We start from the raw sequence: 10,783 nt of genomic DNA, 5'->3' as shown, positions 1-10,783 counted from the left end.
TACCACACACAGATGGAAGGGAGGGAGAATTCAATCTTTCCCTGCCTCACAGTCATCTGCAGAAATGCATTCGTTCACCCTTCGCGGCAGGGCCACAAAACCTGCCAATAATCGTCCACCGGGGCGGGAAAGAATGACTGCAGGTAACTAAGCTTTTCTCACGTGATCTTTTTCCAATCTGTAAAGTCCCACCAGTAGATTAGGAACAAGTGGAAACCCGATTTGAAAATTGCACTGGCCTTTGAAAGCAGGGGTCCTGTGGCACTTGTGGAACACACATATGCACCATATCATTCAAGAGCTGAGAACCTTCCTTTTCAGGAAAATTTATCGATAACATTTTCCCAGAATTTAGTGTGAGGGCAGGCTAAACCAGTGCCGACCACAATGCTTACCTGCAGTATGGTGATATGCCAACCCTGCCTCTTTAAACATGCAGCAGAAAGTAAGCAATATTATCATTCATTTTGAGTTGTGCTACTCTGTAGTTTTTATGGAAGACAAACTCCACAACAAAGTGGAAACAACACAATCTTACACAAAGTATAAGTACTGCTATAAAGGCGATATGACTAACACTAGTGAGAAATCATATCTGTGCACGTCTGGTGGAAAAGAGAAGCATCAAAAGTATTTATTTTTAGTCATTTATTTGTTCTTTGGAATGTTAAAGAATATTTTTTGTAAGAGATTCTGTTAAACTGCAAATTCTCCATTTTTATCACCAGCTACCTGCTATTCTCTCTGCCACTGAGCACTGAACAAGAAGCAAGACATTGTGGCGTAATATTATAATATGGTGTTTAGAGCACAAGTGCATCCTTTCAAACATCTGGGCATGGAAGGTCACATGTGTGCTAGAAACTGGGGAAAGCATGGTCCCAGAAGACGTGTTAATATCAGCTGTTTCATGGTAATTTAATGTCACGCTGAGAGACATTTATTATCTTAGTCTACCTAACTGTTGGTCTAAAATGCTATCTGTGGAAATATCATCAAGAGAAAAACGGAGCAGGCCCTCAGGGGACTGCCTCGATGGCAATAAACTGTTTTGTTCAGGATGTAATTTATTTATTTCATGTTTATGCGTACATACATTTCCGATGTTGGTGCAAGCTGTTATGCCGACATCTGCTCCGCATCGGAATATTATTTATAAGGAAATTCCATATTAATATGCAGTCTGGCTCTCCCCTTGAATACAACAGGCTCATCATCAGACTGACGGGCTAAGAAATGCTTCCACGCTGAGCACCTTCAAACATAGAGACGACCTTTTCACCAGAACTATCTACATCAGGTCAGAACAAGGGGACGATGATCACAGCGTCTCAAATAAAACTATCTCCCTCTGGTGAATGCCAACACACGTTTGCTGACGTCCAGACTCTTCCTTTCCCCCCCTCTCGTTGCTCATCGCTCTTTCTTAGTTATTTGCATAATCCCTGTGACTCTCTGATTAATAACTCCTGATTTGCATATCTATGCTGAAATTTAGGACAGACATTCACACAGTAAATACAGTCCAGCAAAAAAAAAAAAAAAAAAAACATAATAAAGTAAAATATACTGCCAAATGTGAGGGTTTTTTATGGGATCTTCAGGGAGATGGACAAATGTAGAATGCTCTCATCTTATAACATGCACAAATGTCCAGGCATGCATGCACAGACACACATATTTTAAAGTGTGCTTTCTAACTTCACCTACATGTCTCCTCTCTGGTCCTTGTCCCAGACACATATAGGAGGGCAGACTTAACTACTCCAGCAGTTCCTTGCAGCAGAGGAAGATACAACACCCCAAAAATGACCAAGGCATCCAAACAGACTCTGATTAAACCATTTTGACCACTGAAGGCAGATTAGGCGTTACACTTGTATTTGCTTCAACAGTGCCCCCCAGTGGGTGAAAAAAACGGCTCATCTTCATTTCTGCTTGATTTACCATCAGATCACTGCACTCTGCAGATATCATCAACAAGTTAAAAGTCCATTAACAGTGCACTTATTGCATCACAACAGCAAATAAACTGAATATTTCCATAAATCCAACATTTTCAAACAAGACATTTATCTTTGGTTGATTTATTTACTGAAATAGGCAAAAAAAACGTATTCACATTTAAAATGATTTGGCGTCTGTGTATTAAAAAAAGACATATCCCATGAGTTCTTCTGATTCGTGCCATTATGTTCATGTTTATGTCACAGCCTGATGAATATTTTCTGAAAACTTTACTATTATTTCACTGCCATCTGAAAATACCCATCATTTAACACATTTAATTATATAAATACATTTGATGGAACTATAATTACTCCAGTTTTCATAATGAACATTTTAATAAGAGGTTTACAAGTCTCTACAGAAGTGGCTATAAACAACGAATGTATGACTGGGCGGGTCTAGTTTTCAAGTATCTGAATCCTTCTATACTAAGGTGTTTTAGGGATTTGTGATGAAAGCAAGAAACTTTTGAGATTTTGTTTTATGAGCAAAACACTGAGTGTCTCACCACATGTCTGGCGGATGAGTGAGTTGTGCACACACCTTTGCACGCAAACAAATTCTCGCTGTCCCTGGGAGACCAAAGGCTGGAAATGACAAGCCTGCAATGAGGTAATGACATTTCCTCCTGCGTAATGTGGCCAAAGGCATCTCTTTCTCTCTTGGGCGACCCGACGGAGATATCTGGCCAGCTCCTGTGACAAGCCCTGCTCTAATCGGCAGGTACAGCTTTCACTGCAGCTCAGGACCGAGCCACAGAGTAGCAGCTAAATAATTGAACAGGTGCAATATGTTAAGGCAGGGCGGGGGAGGTTTGGTAGTGTGTGGGGTGTGGGAGGGGTCAACCAAAATGTCTGCAGTGTCCTATGCTTGGGGTAAAATTCATCAAGTGTTGGTTTGGGGAAAATGTCAGAGTACTTGCCTCATCCTGTTTGGTCCACAAACATGCTCCCGTCCACTTTATTCCCCCAAGGGCATTAGCTGTCAGCAGCTATTCTTTTTTTATTTTATTTTTTTAGCTTTCAATTCTCAGATTCTCCAACACATTGTCCCTTCATACCAGATGTTGGTAAAACACATGATTTATTATCACGTCTTTTTGCTTTCAGTTCTTATATCAGGTGTTCAGGTTGCCATGACAAAAAATTGGGATGTCATGCTAGCATTTCACCCTGATCTTGCCTCATGCGAGCAACGACTTCTTGGCCATACTGATTTCTGATTTCATGGAAAAGGTTGTCAGCGGTGGGAAGTGAGGGGGAATAAGTGTGGTGTTGTGTGTGTGTGTCAGGTTGACTGACCTTGGGAGACTGTCCCTGTGCAGGGTATAGGGAGAGGGAGGAATGGATTCAGCTGAAGCAGGTACATAGTCTCCCAGCCACACATGGCAAGTGCCACAGCTGCAGTCAGCTGAAACAGAAGTGGCCTCTTTGTGAAGGCAAGGCGCTGCCCTCTGACACAAACAACAACAGTCCAGTGTACAAGTTTGGGTACATGAGCAGACAGTATATTAGTTAAAAGGTTCAAATATAAAAGGCTCAGGAAACTTAAAAGAGGCTTAGTCAAAGGGAAGAATGATAAAATGACTAAAACTAAAAGAATTTAATAAGGTAAAATTTCATTTCCTATGGCCCACTTTATACTTGCCCTGTTTCCAGCCTGTAACTATGTCATATTTACAGATGTATGGCAAACTAACCTAGCAATTAATCTATGTACAGGCAGCTTTTTCTTTAGTCTGTCCTAATTTATTATCATTAATTACCATGACAAGCTGCTGTGTTTATATAAAACAAACCGGTGGCGGATGAGAGCTGCTAAAAAGTGAACTTTCATGTGTCTAATGGGTGGTTTGATAAAAGAGTTTTTCAACTCCAACAAGTGTCTAGTATTTCAACTACTAACAAAAAAGTCATATTACTCTTACCTTCATGTCTGCATTATCAAGCATATGGTTGAAAAAAAAATGTGTAAGCTGAATTTGTTTGTAATACGTACTATATATTGTTCCTAAATACATTTTATAGTTTGCACACATCCAGCTGAACATGCATACAAAGGGAGTTTACATGCACTCATCATGGGCATGAACGTCATGGTAATTTTGGGCTTTTAATCATTTCTTTCAACTGTTTGAACTTTTCCCAGTAATTTGAATGACTGTGAGTTTACATCTTATATGACTTGAAAAAAAGTGTGAATTTATGTTGGATTTTCTCAAATCTTCACATCAAAATTAAATATATAAGCTTAAATACAAACATACACCCCACCTTGATGTTAGCCTGTTCTATTCATTACAAAACCAGCTGTGATGTGTTGTGTGCTTGGGATCACTGGCCTGCATCCAATAGTTTCAATCCTCTAGCTGTTGATTTGAGGAAATGTTTAAGAATTTGAAGGTAGGCCATATTCTTCATTATGCTATCCACATTGCGCAAAGTACACCATGATCTCAGAGCATCATGGTACCACCACCATGCTTTACAGTCGGTACGGTGTTTTTAGGTTTGAAACCCTCACATTCATTCCTCCAAACATACACATTGTCGTTGTGGTCAATTTTTGTTGACAAAGGCATTTGATTTGTCCATGTAGGGAGCTGAAATTTCAGTAAGCAGGGCCTTCTTTCTTGGTCAGTGCACTCTTTCTCCATGGTTACATAAACTCATTTCACTGTGAACAGGGGCTCTGGTGTTGCAGCAGATTCCAGTTCATGCTGGGCTTGAGACCCGGTTGTTCCTGCGTTGTCCTCGAACATCCTAACCAATTTCCTCTCATTAGAGGGTGACAGGTCTTCTTCCAGATGCTGGCAAAGTGGGACACATCTGAATAACTTGTACTTATGTACAGTTGTTTGAATTGGAATCTGCAGTTATTTAGAAATGGATCTAAGATACTTTCCAACTTTTTGTATGTAAAACTTAATATTCAGGCATGTAGTTTAAAATTTGCCAAAAGCCTTTGACCATTATTTAAAGAATAAGCCTTTGCAAATGAATGATTCTTTTTTATACACCCTGAATTTTGGGCAGTATGACAGAGTCCATCATCTTTTGCTTCCTCTTCCTACACTCTTGATGTGTAATATGAATTGGTTAATGTAACGATTCAGACTTCATCACCTAAGTGTTGGGAATTAAGTTTTGGTGGGAGCAGCTTGAGTAAGGCTTTGAATCACACATTCAGCATTCATAAAGTTTCAGTGGGACTCCTTAAAAAATAATTATGTGTCAAAGTCTTCTATGGAAGCTTTCACTCTTATAAGTTTGACTGTGCCAATCAATCAAATTGGCGTTTTAGGAGAATAATATGTGTTTTCTCTCAAGAATGCCCGTCAAAGAGGTATTGTGGTTGAAACCTCTTCTGGACCCACAAAGGTGTCACAGTAAGCAAGGGTTGTCAGAGGCTTGTCACTGCTGGGTGGTTTGAAAGCATGAAAAATGCCCTCTCTGGGGATGGAAGGACAAGTGCTGAGGAAAGAGGGAATGTGTTGGTGTGTGTGTGCATGTGTGAAGACCTTAACTTGATTTAGCCTGTTGCATCAACCCTTGTCAATCCTCTAGACAATAGGTCTCCATCCATGCAGCGGACCTTTTTCACCTTCAAGGGTGATGGCTATATTATTCAGCTTGACAAGCACTGCCACAGAGAGATCAAAATCTTTGCCTAATTGAATGCTGACAGTTTAAGTTCACTCACACTCAGGGCTATATGGAGACTGATTATTTGACTGAATCGGATTATTATGGGGTAAAGATTCCATCAAAAAGTAATTTTGGCATTCAGCATTGCTCACTCTGACAGCAAAGCACCTTTGACACAGCTGACAGCTATGTCCTAAAAACAATATCCATCTCACAGAAGATTTATCCTGGGTGCCATCTACATTTTTCAGTGGCTTCGCTTCAAATAGATGACTGGTAACAATTTCTGGGTTTTAAACATTTATATGTAAACACTGCCCAACAATCATTAAATGTACCGTGTACTCTTCCTGTGCCACATACTCTTGGAATACTGTTGAGTTCAGCTACACTCCAACAAATTCAGTTTCAATCAATTTTTGAATGTATTTTTGTCTATCAGCCGGTATTGATGCTTCTGAATTAGTACAATCTGTGTGACTATAATTGATTATTCTGACTCTGCTATGTTTGTTCGACAACGTCAGTGGATAAGCCGCTGTGTTTGTACATGCTGTAAAAGCTTCCACCCGCAAAATCTCATACGTCCAACTTGGAATTATGATACCATGACTGAATGCAGCAGTCCCAGGCAGCAAATCTTCAGCTAATACAGCTCAAAATAGCAAGTCTGCAGTCAGTACGTGGATGCATTATAGTATATGATAAAGAAAAAGTTGGTAACAGGTTTAGCTGCAAACTAAAGGTAACAGCATCATTGACGTAGGGGATTTTATTAAAATAACAAATGACCTTAACAACCAGTCCTTTAGAACTGAGTCAGTTCTGTTAAATTTAAACTAGTCACATTAATGCAACTCCTCTGTATTTTCTTACATACTTACTCACAGTGGTTTTTAAACTACAATATCTCCCGAACCACAAAATATTTTTTTGGTACAGTAAGGGTTATCTGTTATTAGTCTGGGTGCCGTGCTCCTCCTGATGACGCATTCTTAATTAATTTCTTTGCCCCCCGCAGATTTCATTTTAATCCATTATTTGTTATCACAAACAGCTGCTCCTTTTATAAGATATCTGAACTGGAGCCCAAACAATAAATCGGTCCACACTGGTCTATCACAGATATGACTGACAGCATGTAAGCATCTGATAAGTAGTGTATAAGGTGTATGATATAAAAACTGTCAAAGAACAATATGGCTGGGGTAATTCATCCCAGTCTGTATTAGCATCGGCCCCAAACACTCGAGTATGTGTCAGGCTCTAGTGCAGCCATTCTCACTGCAACTTTTGAAACGTAAATTTGGCCTTTTAGGATACATCTATATGCACCATCTTTACGCAGCATAAGTATTATTTAGCTTATAAAAAACCCAGAGCAAACAATACAATCTGATTCTGAAATTCTGAGCAGAGAATGAAAGCTAATTAATTATAATATAGTTATTGTGTACCAAAAGACAATGTAATCTAAAAAGGAAATCATCGTCCTTGAGCTAAACGTCCTATTTTGGTGTGCTTCTTTTTTCATGTCAGTTGTGATAAGAGACAAGTAGAATGGATTATGCTTTTCCGGGGTCTCTGGGGATTGGCTTGGCTCTGGTTAGAATTCATTTAGTCAGATAGCCTCTGTGGATTATCCCTGTTTTTCAAAAGCTTGCATTTCTGACAGGTCATTATTGTACATCACACTGGGACCTACTGCAGAGAGCATCACACAGAAAGCCCCACCAAGCAGCTGAAGTTCTGTTCTGTACAGCAGGTTCTATGTGCCCACATATTTTAGAATATGCAAATAAATAAATAAAACTTGCTCATCTGATACTCTGAAAGTTTAGTGGTGGACCTCATAGATCCTGTGCTCTGGCTCTTTATCATCAGTAGTGTTGGTATACATAACCGGGGTCATGGAGAGGACTCATATGTACAAGCAATGAAGAGAATGTCTGGTGGGAAGACCTGAAGTCTTCATTTAAATAATGGAGATAGGAGTTGGTATTGACACCTCTGTATTTCATGCATATGAAAGACAAAAGTGTCAATGTACTTGCATAAACATGCTTTCAGTACTAGCAATTAATAAAGATAAGCAGGTAATTCTAGGGTTGCTGTCAATGAATCTAAATGAAATTGAAAGAAATGCACTATTAAGTGTCAATAGATGCTACAATCACACATTCTGCTTTCTGCAATGGTCACAGAAAACAGAAAAAAAATCTTTGTGCTGCAGATACACCTATTTTATTTTATTTTATTTTTACTGTTTTTGATAATATGAGAAACCAGCTATGAAACATTTGTTTGTTTGTTTTACTGAAATGAAAAACATTAGATACACAGAAAACAATTTCTGGGCTAACATCTACCGAATAATCATGTCTGAGCAGTGTTTAGTCTATGATCCATTGAGTGCCCAGAAACATGAATATATTGGGCAATAAATAATATCTCATACTGAAACTTTATGAAATGGCGCCTCTGAGAATCAGCCAAATGGGAATGTGTTTACTTTTCTGCAAAATGAATCGCCATTACCCCTGGAGAGGCAGGCAAGAGGGGCTTGAAATTCAGCCAAACATGACTCCACTTGACCTCTAATAAACACAAATGATTGAGGCTCTGACAAAGACCTGACCTGGCTGTCTGACAGTTGACTGACAGTTGGACTTTGCTGGAGAGTATGCTTTATCTCCCCAAACTGAGGCAGGCTCAAGAACAAGAGCAGACGGCTCATCATATCCCCTAAGAAATATGCAACTGGTCCTCAACATACAGTGCCTTGGTTTGCTGGCTTAACTCCTAAATTTAAAAAAAATGTGCAAAAATAATAATAATAGGAATTTCTGTGCAGGTTCAATGGTATTTCATATGAATAAGGCCTCGCAATCTGCCATAGTAGTGTTAACAAGTGACCTGACAACCATTAATGAGAATTAGAAGAAAATTTCCAGTACCACACACAGCTAATATTCACAGCTAATTAGTGAGTGTTAGCTGCCTGTCTATCAAAACCGTGACAACAGAGAAGAATTACAAAGAGCTGCTATGGGAATGAGTGGATATCTAGATGGGATTAATGTAAACAAGTGAGAAATTGTTTATGATGAGGTTGCTGCCCGTCGAGGGACCGTTCCTGGAGTGTGGCTCAAAGAATTAAGCAGCGAGGAACTATACTGTCCCACTGAAAATGTGTCACTGAGTACACATCCAGGAACCAGGGCGCCTGTTGAATGCTAAAACGAGTAAAGACAGTCAACCAGCAACTCGGCAAGGTCACTGTTTCTGAATCTTCCTTGTAATTATTCTTGATACAAGGATTAATATCTAATTCCAAGCGAAGGCCTGGATGACTCTTTTGTTATTAACTTTGGTACAGTGGGGGAACCTTACAGGATTATTTCAATTCAGTGATTACTTTGGGCGTAGCAGCTGATTGCAGACTGTGCTGGTAGGTTTACTCACCACATTGATTTCCTTGCCAATATTGAGGGTAGAGCTCCCAAGACATATCACCCTGGTCTCTCTACTATACTTTCTGTAAATCTTATTAGAGATGGAAGCTGATAGAAGCGCCTTCCCTGCACGATACTGAGAAGAGTACAAGGTTAAAGAAAGAGACAAGTTTGACTGAGGTTGAAAAGATGTTGTCTCCAACTTACAGTGCTTCTGTCATAAAAGAGATTAACACACGTGTGTGTTTACTGCGGGAATGCCTGCCTGCCTTTCTTCTGCTGAATGATAGTGAATTTCTGTACTGCTTATGTAGCCCAGAATGTATGTTATAGTGAGTGTCACTGAAAAATATTTAAAAGTTACATTAACAGCAAATTTGTTCCCCCTGCATCAGCCATCATTTATGCAAATATTGAAAGGTACTATAATTTGTTGCACACGTTATTATCGATAATACCTATTTTTGTTCCCTTTGTTTGAGTCCTTTGTTCCACACTGTTTGGATGTTTACAGGAATAATACCCATATCTCCACCAATATCCATTACCGTTTACAAAGGGACAGGAAAACAATCCCGCCAATCCAACATGGCTAATTAAAAAAAAAGACTTGATATGACAAATGCATTTATACGCTTTTTTTCTGGAAGTCAAGCAAACATGCTAACACAGAGAAAAGACCCATTACTGTAGGTCATAAATGTAAATATAGCTATGTCAAGTCAGTGAGAAGGCAGGAAACCATGCAGTCATAAACATTTTTACAAGCCAATGATATGCAGCAACTGTTTATGTCAGCTTATTCTGCTGTTGTCCTGTAGCTGTTAGCAGTTAAGACAAGTGCAGAACAATTATGTGCATAAATAACTACAAATATCTGGAAACGGCTACCGATAACCAGAAATTCTTAGAATAGTGAGATGCATTAATGTAGACAGGATCTTGATGGTATTGCCCTATAAATCCTGCATCGATGTCAGGAAATGAATCAGTGTGTTTCTCCATAATCTGATGGTTTGGTAATCTCAGTGTTGCAATCAAATTTCCTGTAAGGGATCATAATAAAGATTGAGCTTTAGTCCCACTTACTGTGAAAGTAACTGGCTTCTACATACTGCACATACTATGCTTGTTACACTTTTTTTTCATAACGAGCTATAGCTTTCACTATAACTACTCCCTCCCAAGGACGGAGTGCGTGATACACAAATAAACCCCACACACATGCATACACACAAACACACACACACACCCCTACGAAAAGTTGCTGAGTCAGACCCCTGTTGGGTGTTAGCTAATGATACCAGCTCACGGTAGATGGATAGCCAGGCGGCGTTTCACTTTAGAGGCGAAGGCCAGCTTAGCCGCATTAAAAGCACAACAGTGTCGCCATAGCACTGTTTGGCATGCTGCTCGGCCTCTGTGTGTTACTCACATAGAGTCACCCGGGGAATACTTTCCACCTCTACTGATCACCGGCCCGCACCTCCTGGCCCTGAGAAATCAACAGCCAGGATTTATAGATTTACCTTAGATTGGCTGTCCCGCATTTGTACCCCCATAAATACTTTTACAGCTTTGCTAATGCCACTGTTGGGAATAAACAAGGTTACAGCGGACAAGATGAGGCTGAGATTTAGTTGGCAACTCGGACAGCGCAGGGCAGAGCAA

This window comes from Pundamilia nyererei, unplaced genomic scaffold (assembly GCF_000239375.1).
Source record: "Pundamilia nyererei isolate P.nyererei 1_Seehausen unplaced genomic scaffold, PunNye1.0 scaffold00150, whole genome shotgun sequence".
Classification (NCBI taxonomy): domain Eukaryota; kingdom Metazoa; phylum Chordata; class Actinopteri; order Cichliformes; family Cichlidae; genus Pundamilia; species Pundamilia nyererei.
This window is presented reverse-complemented; position numbering follows the sequence as displayed.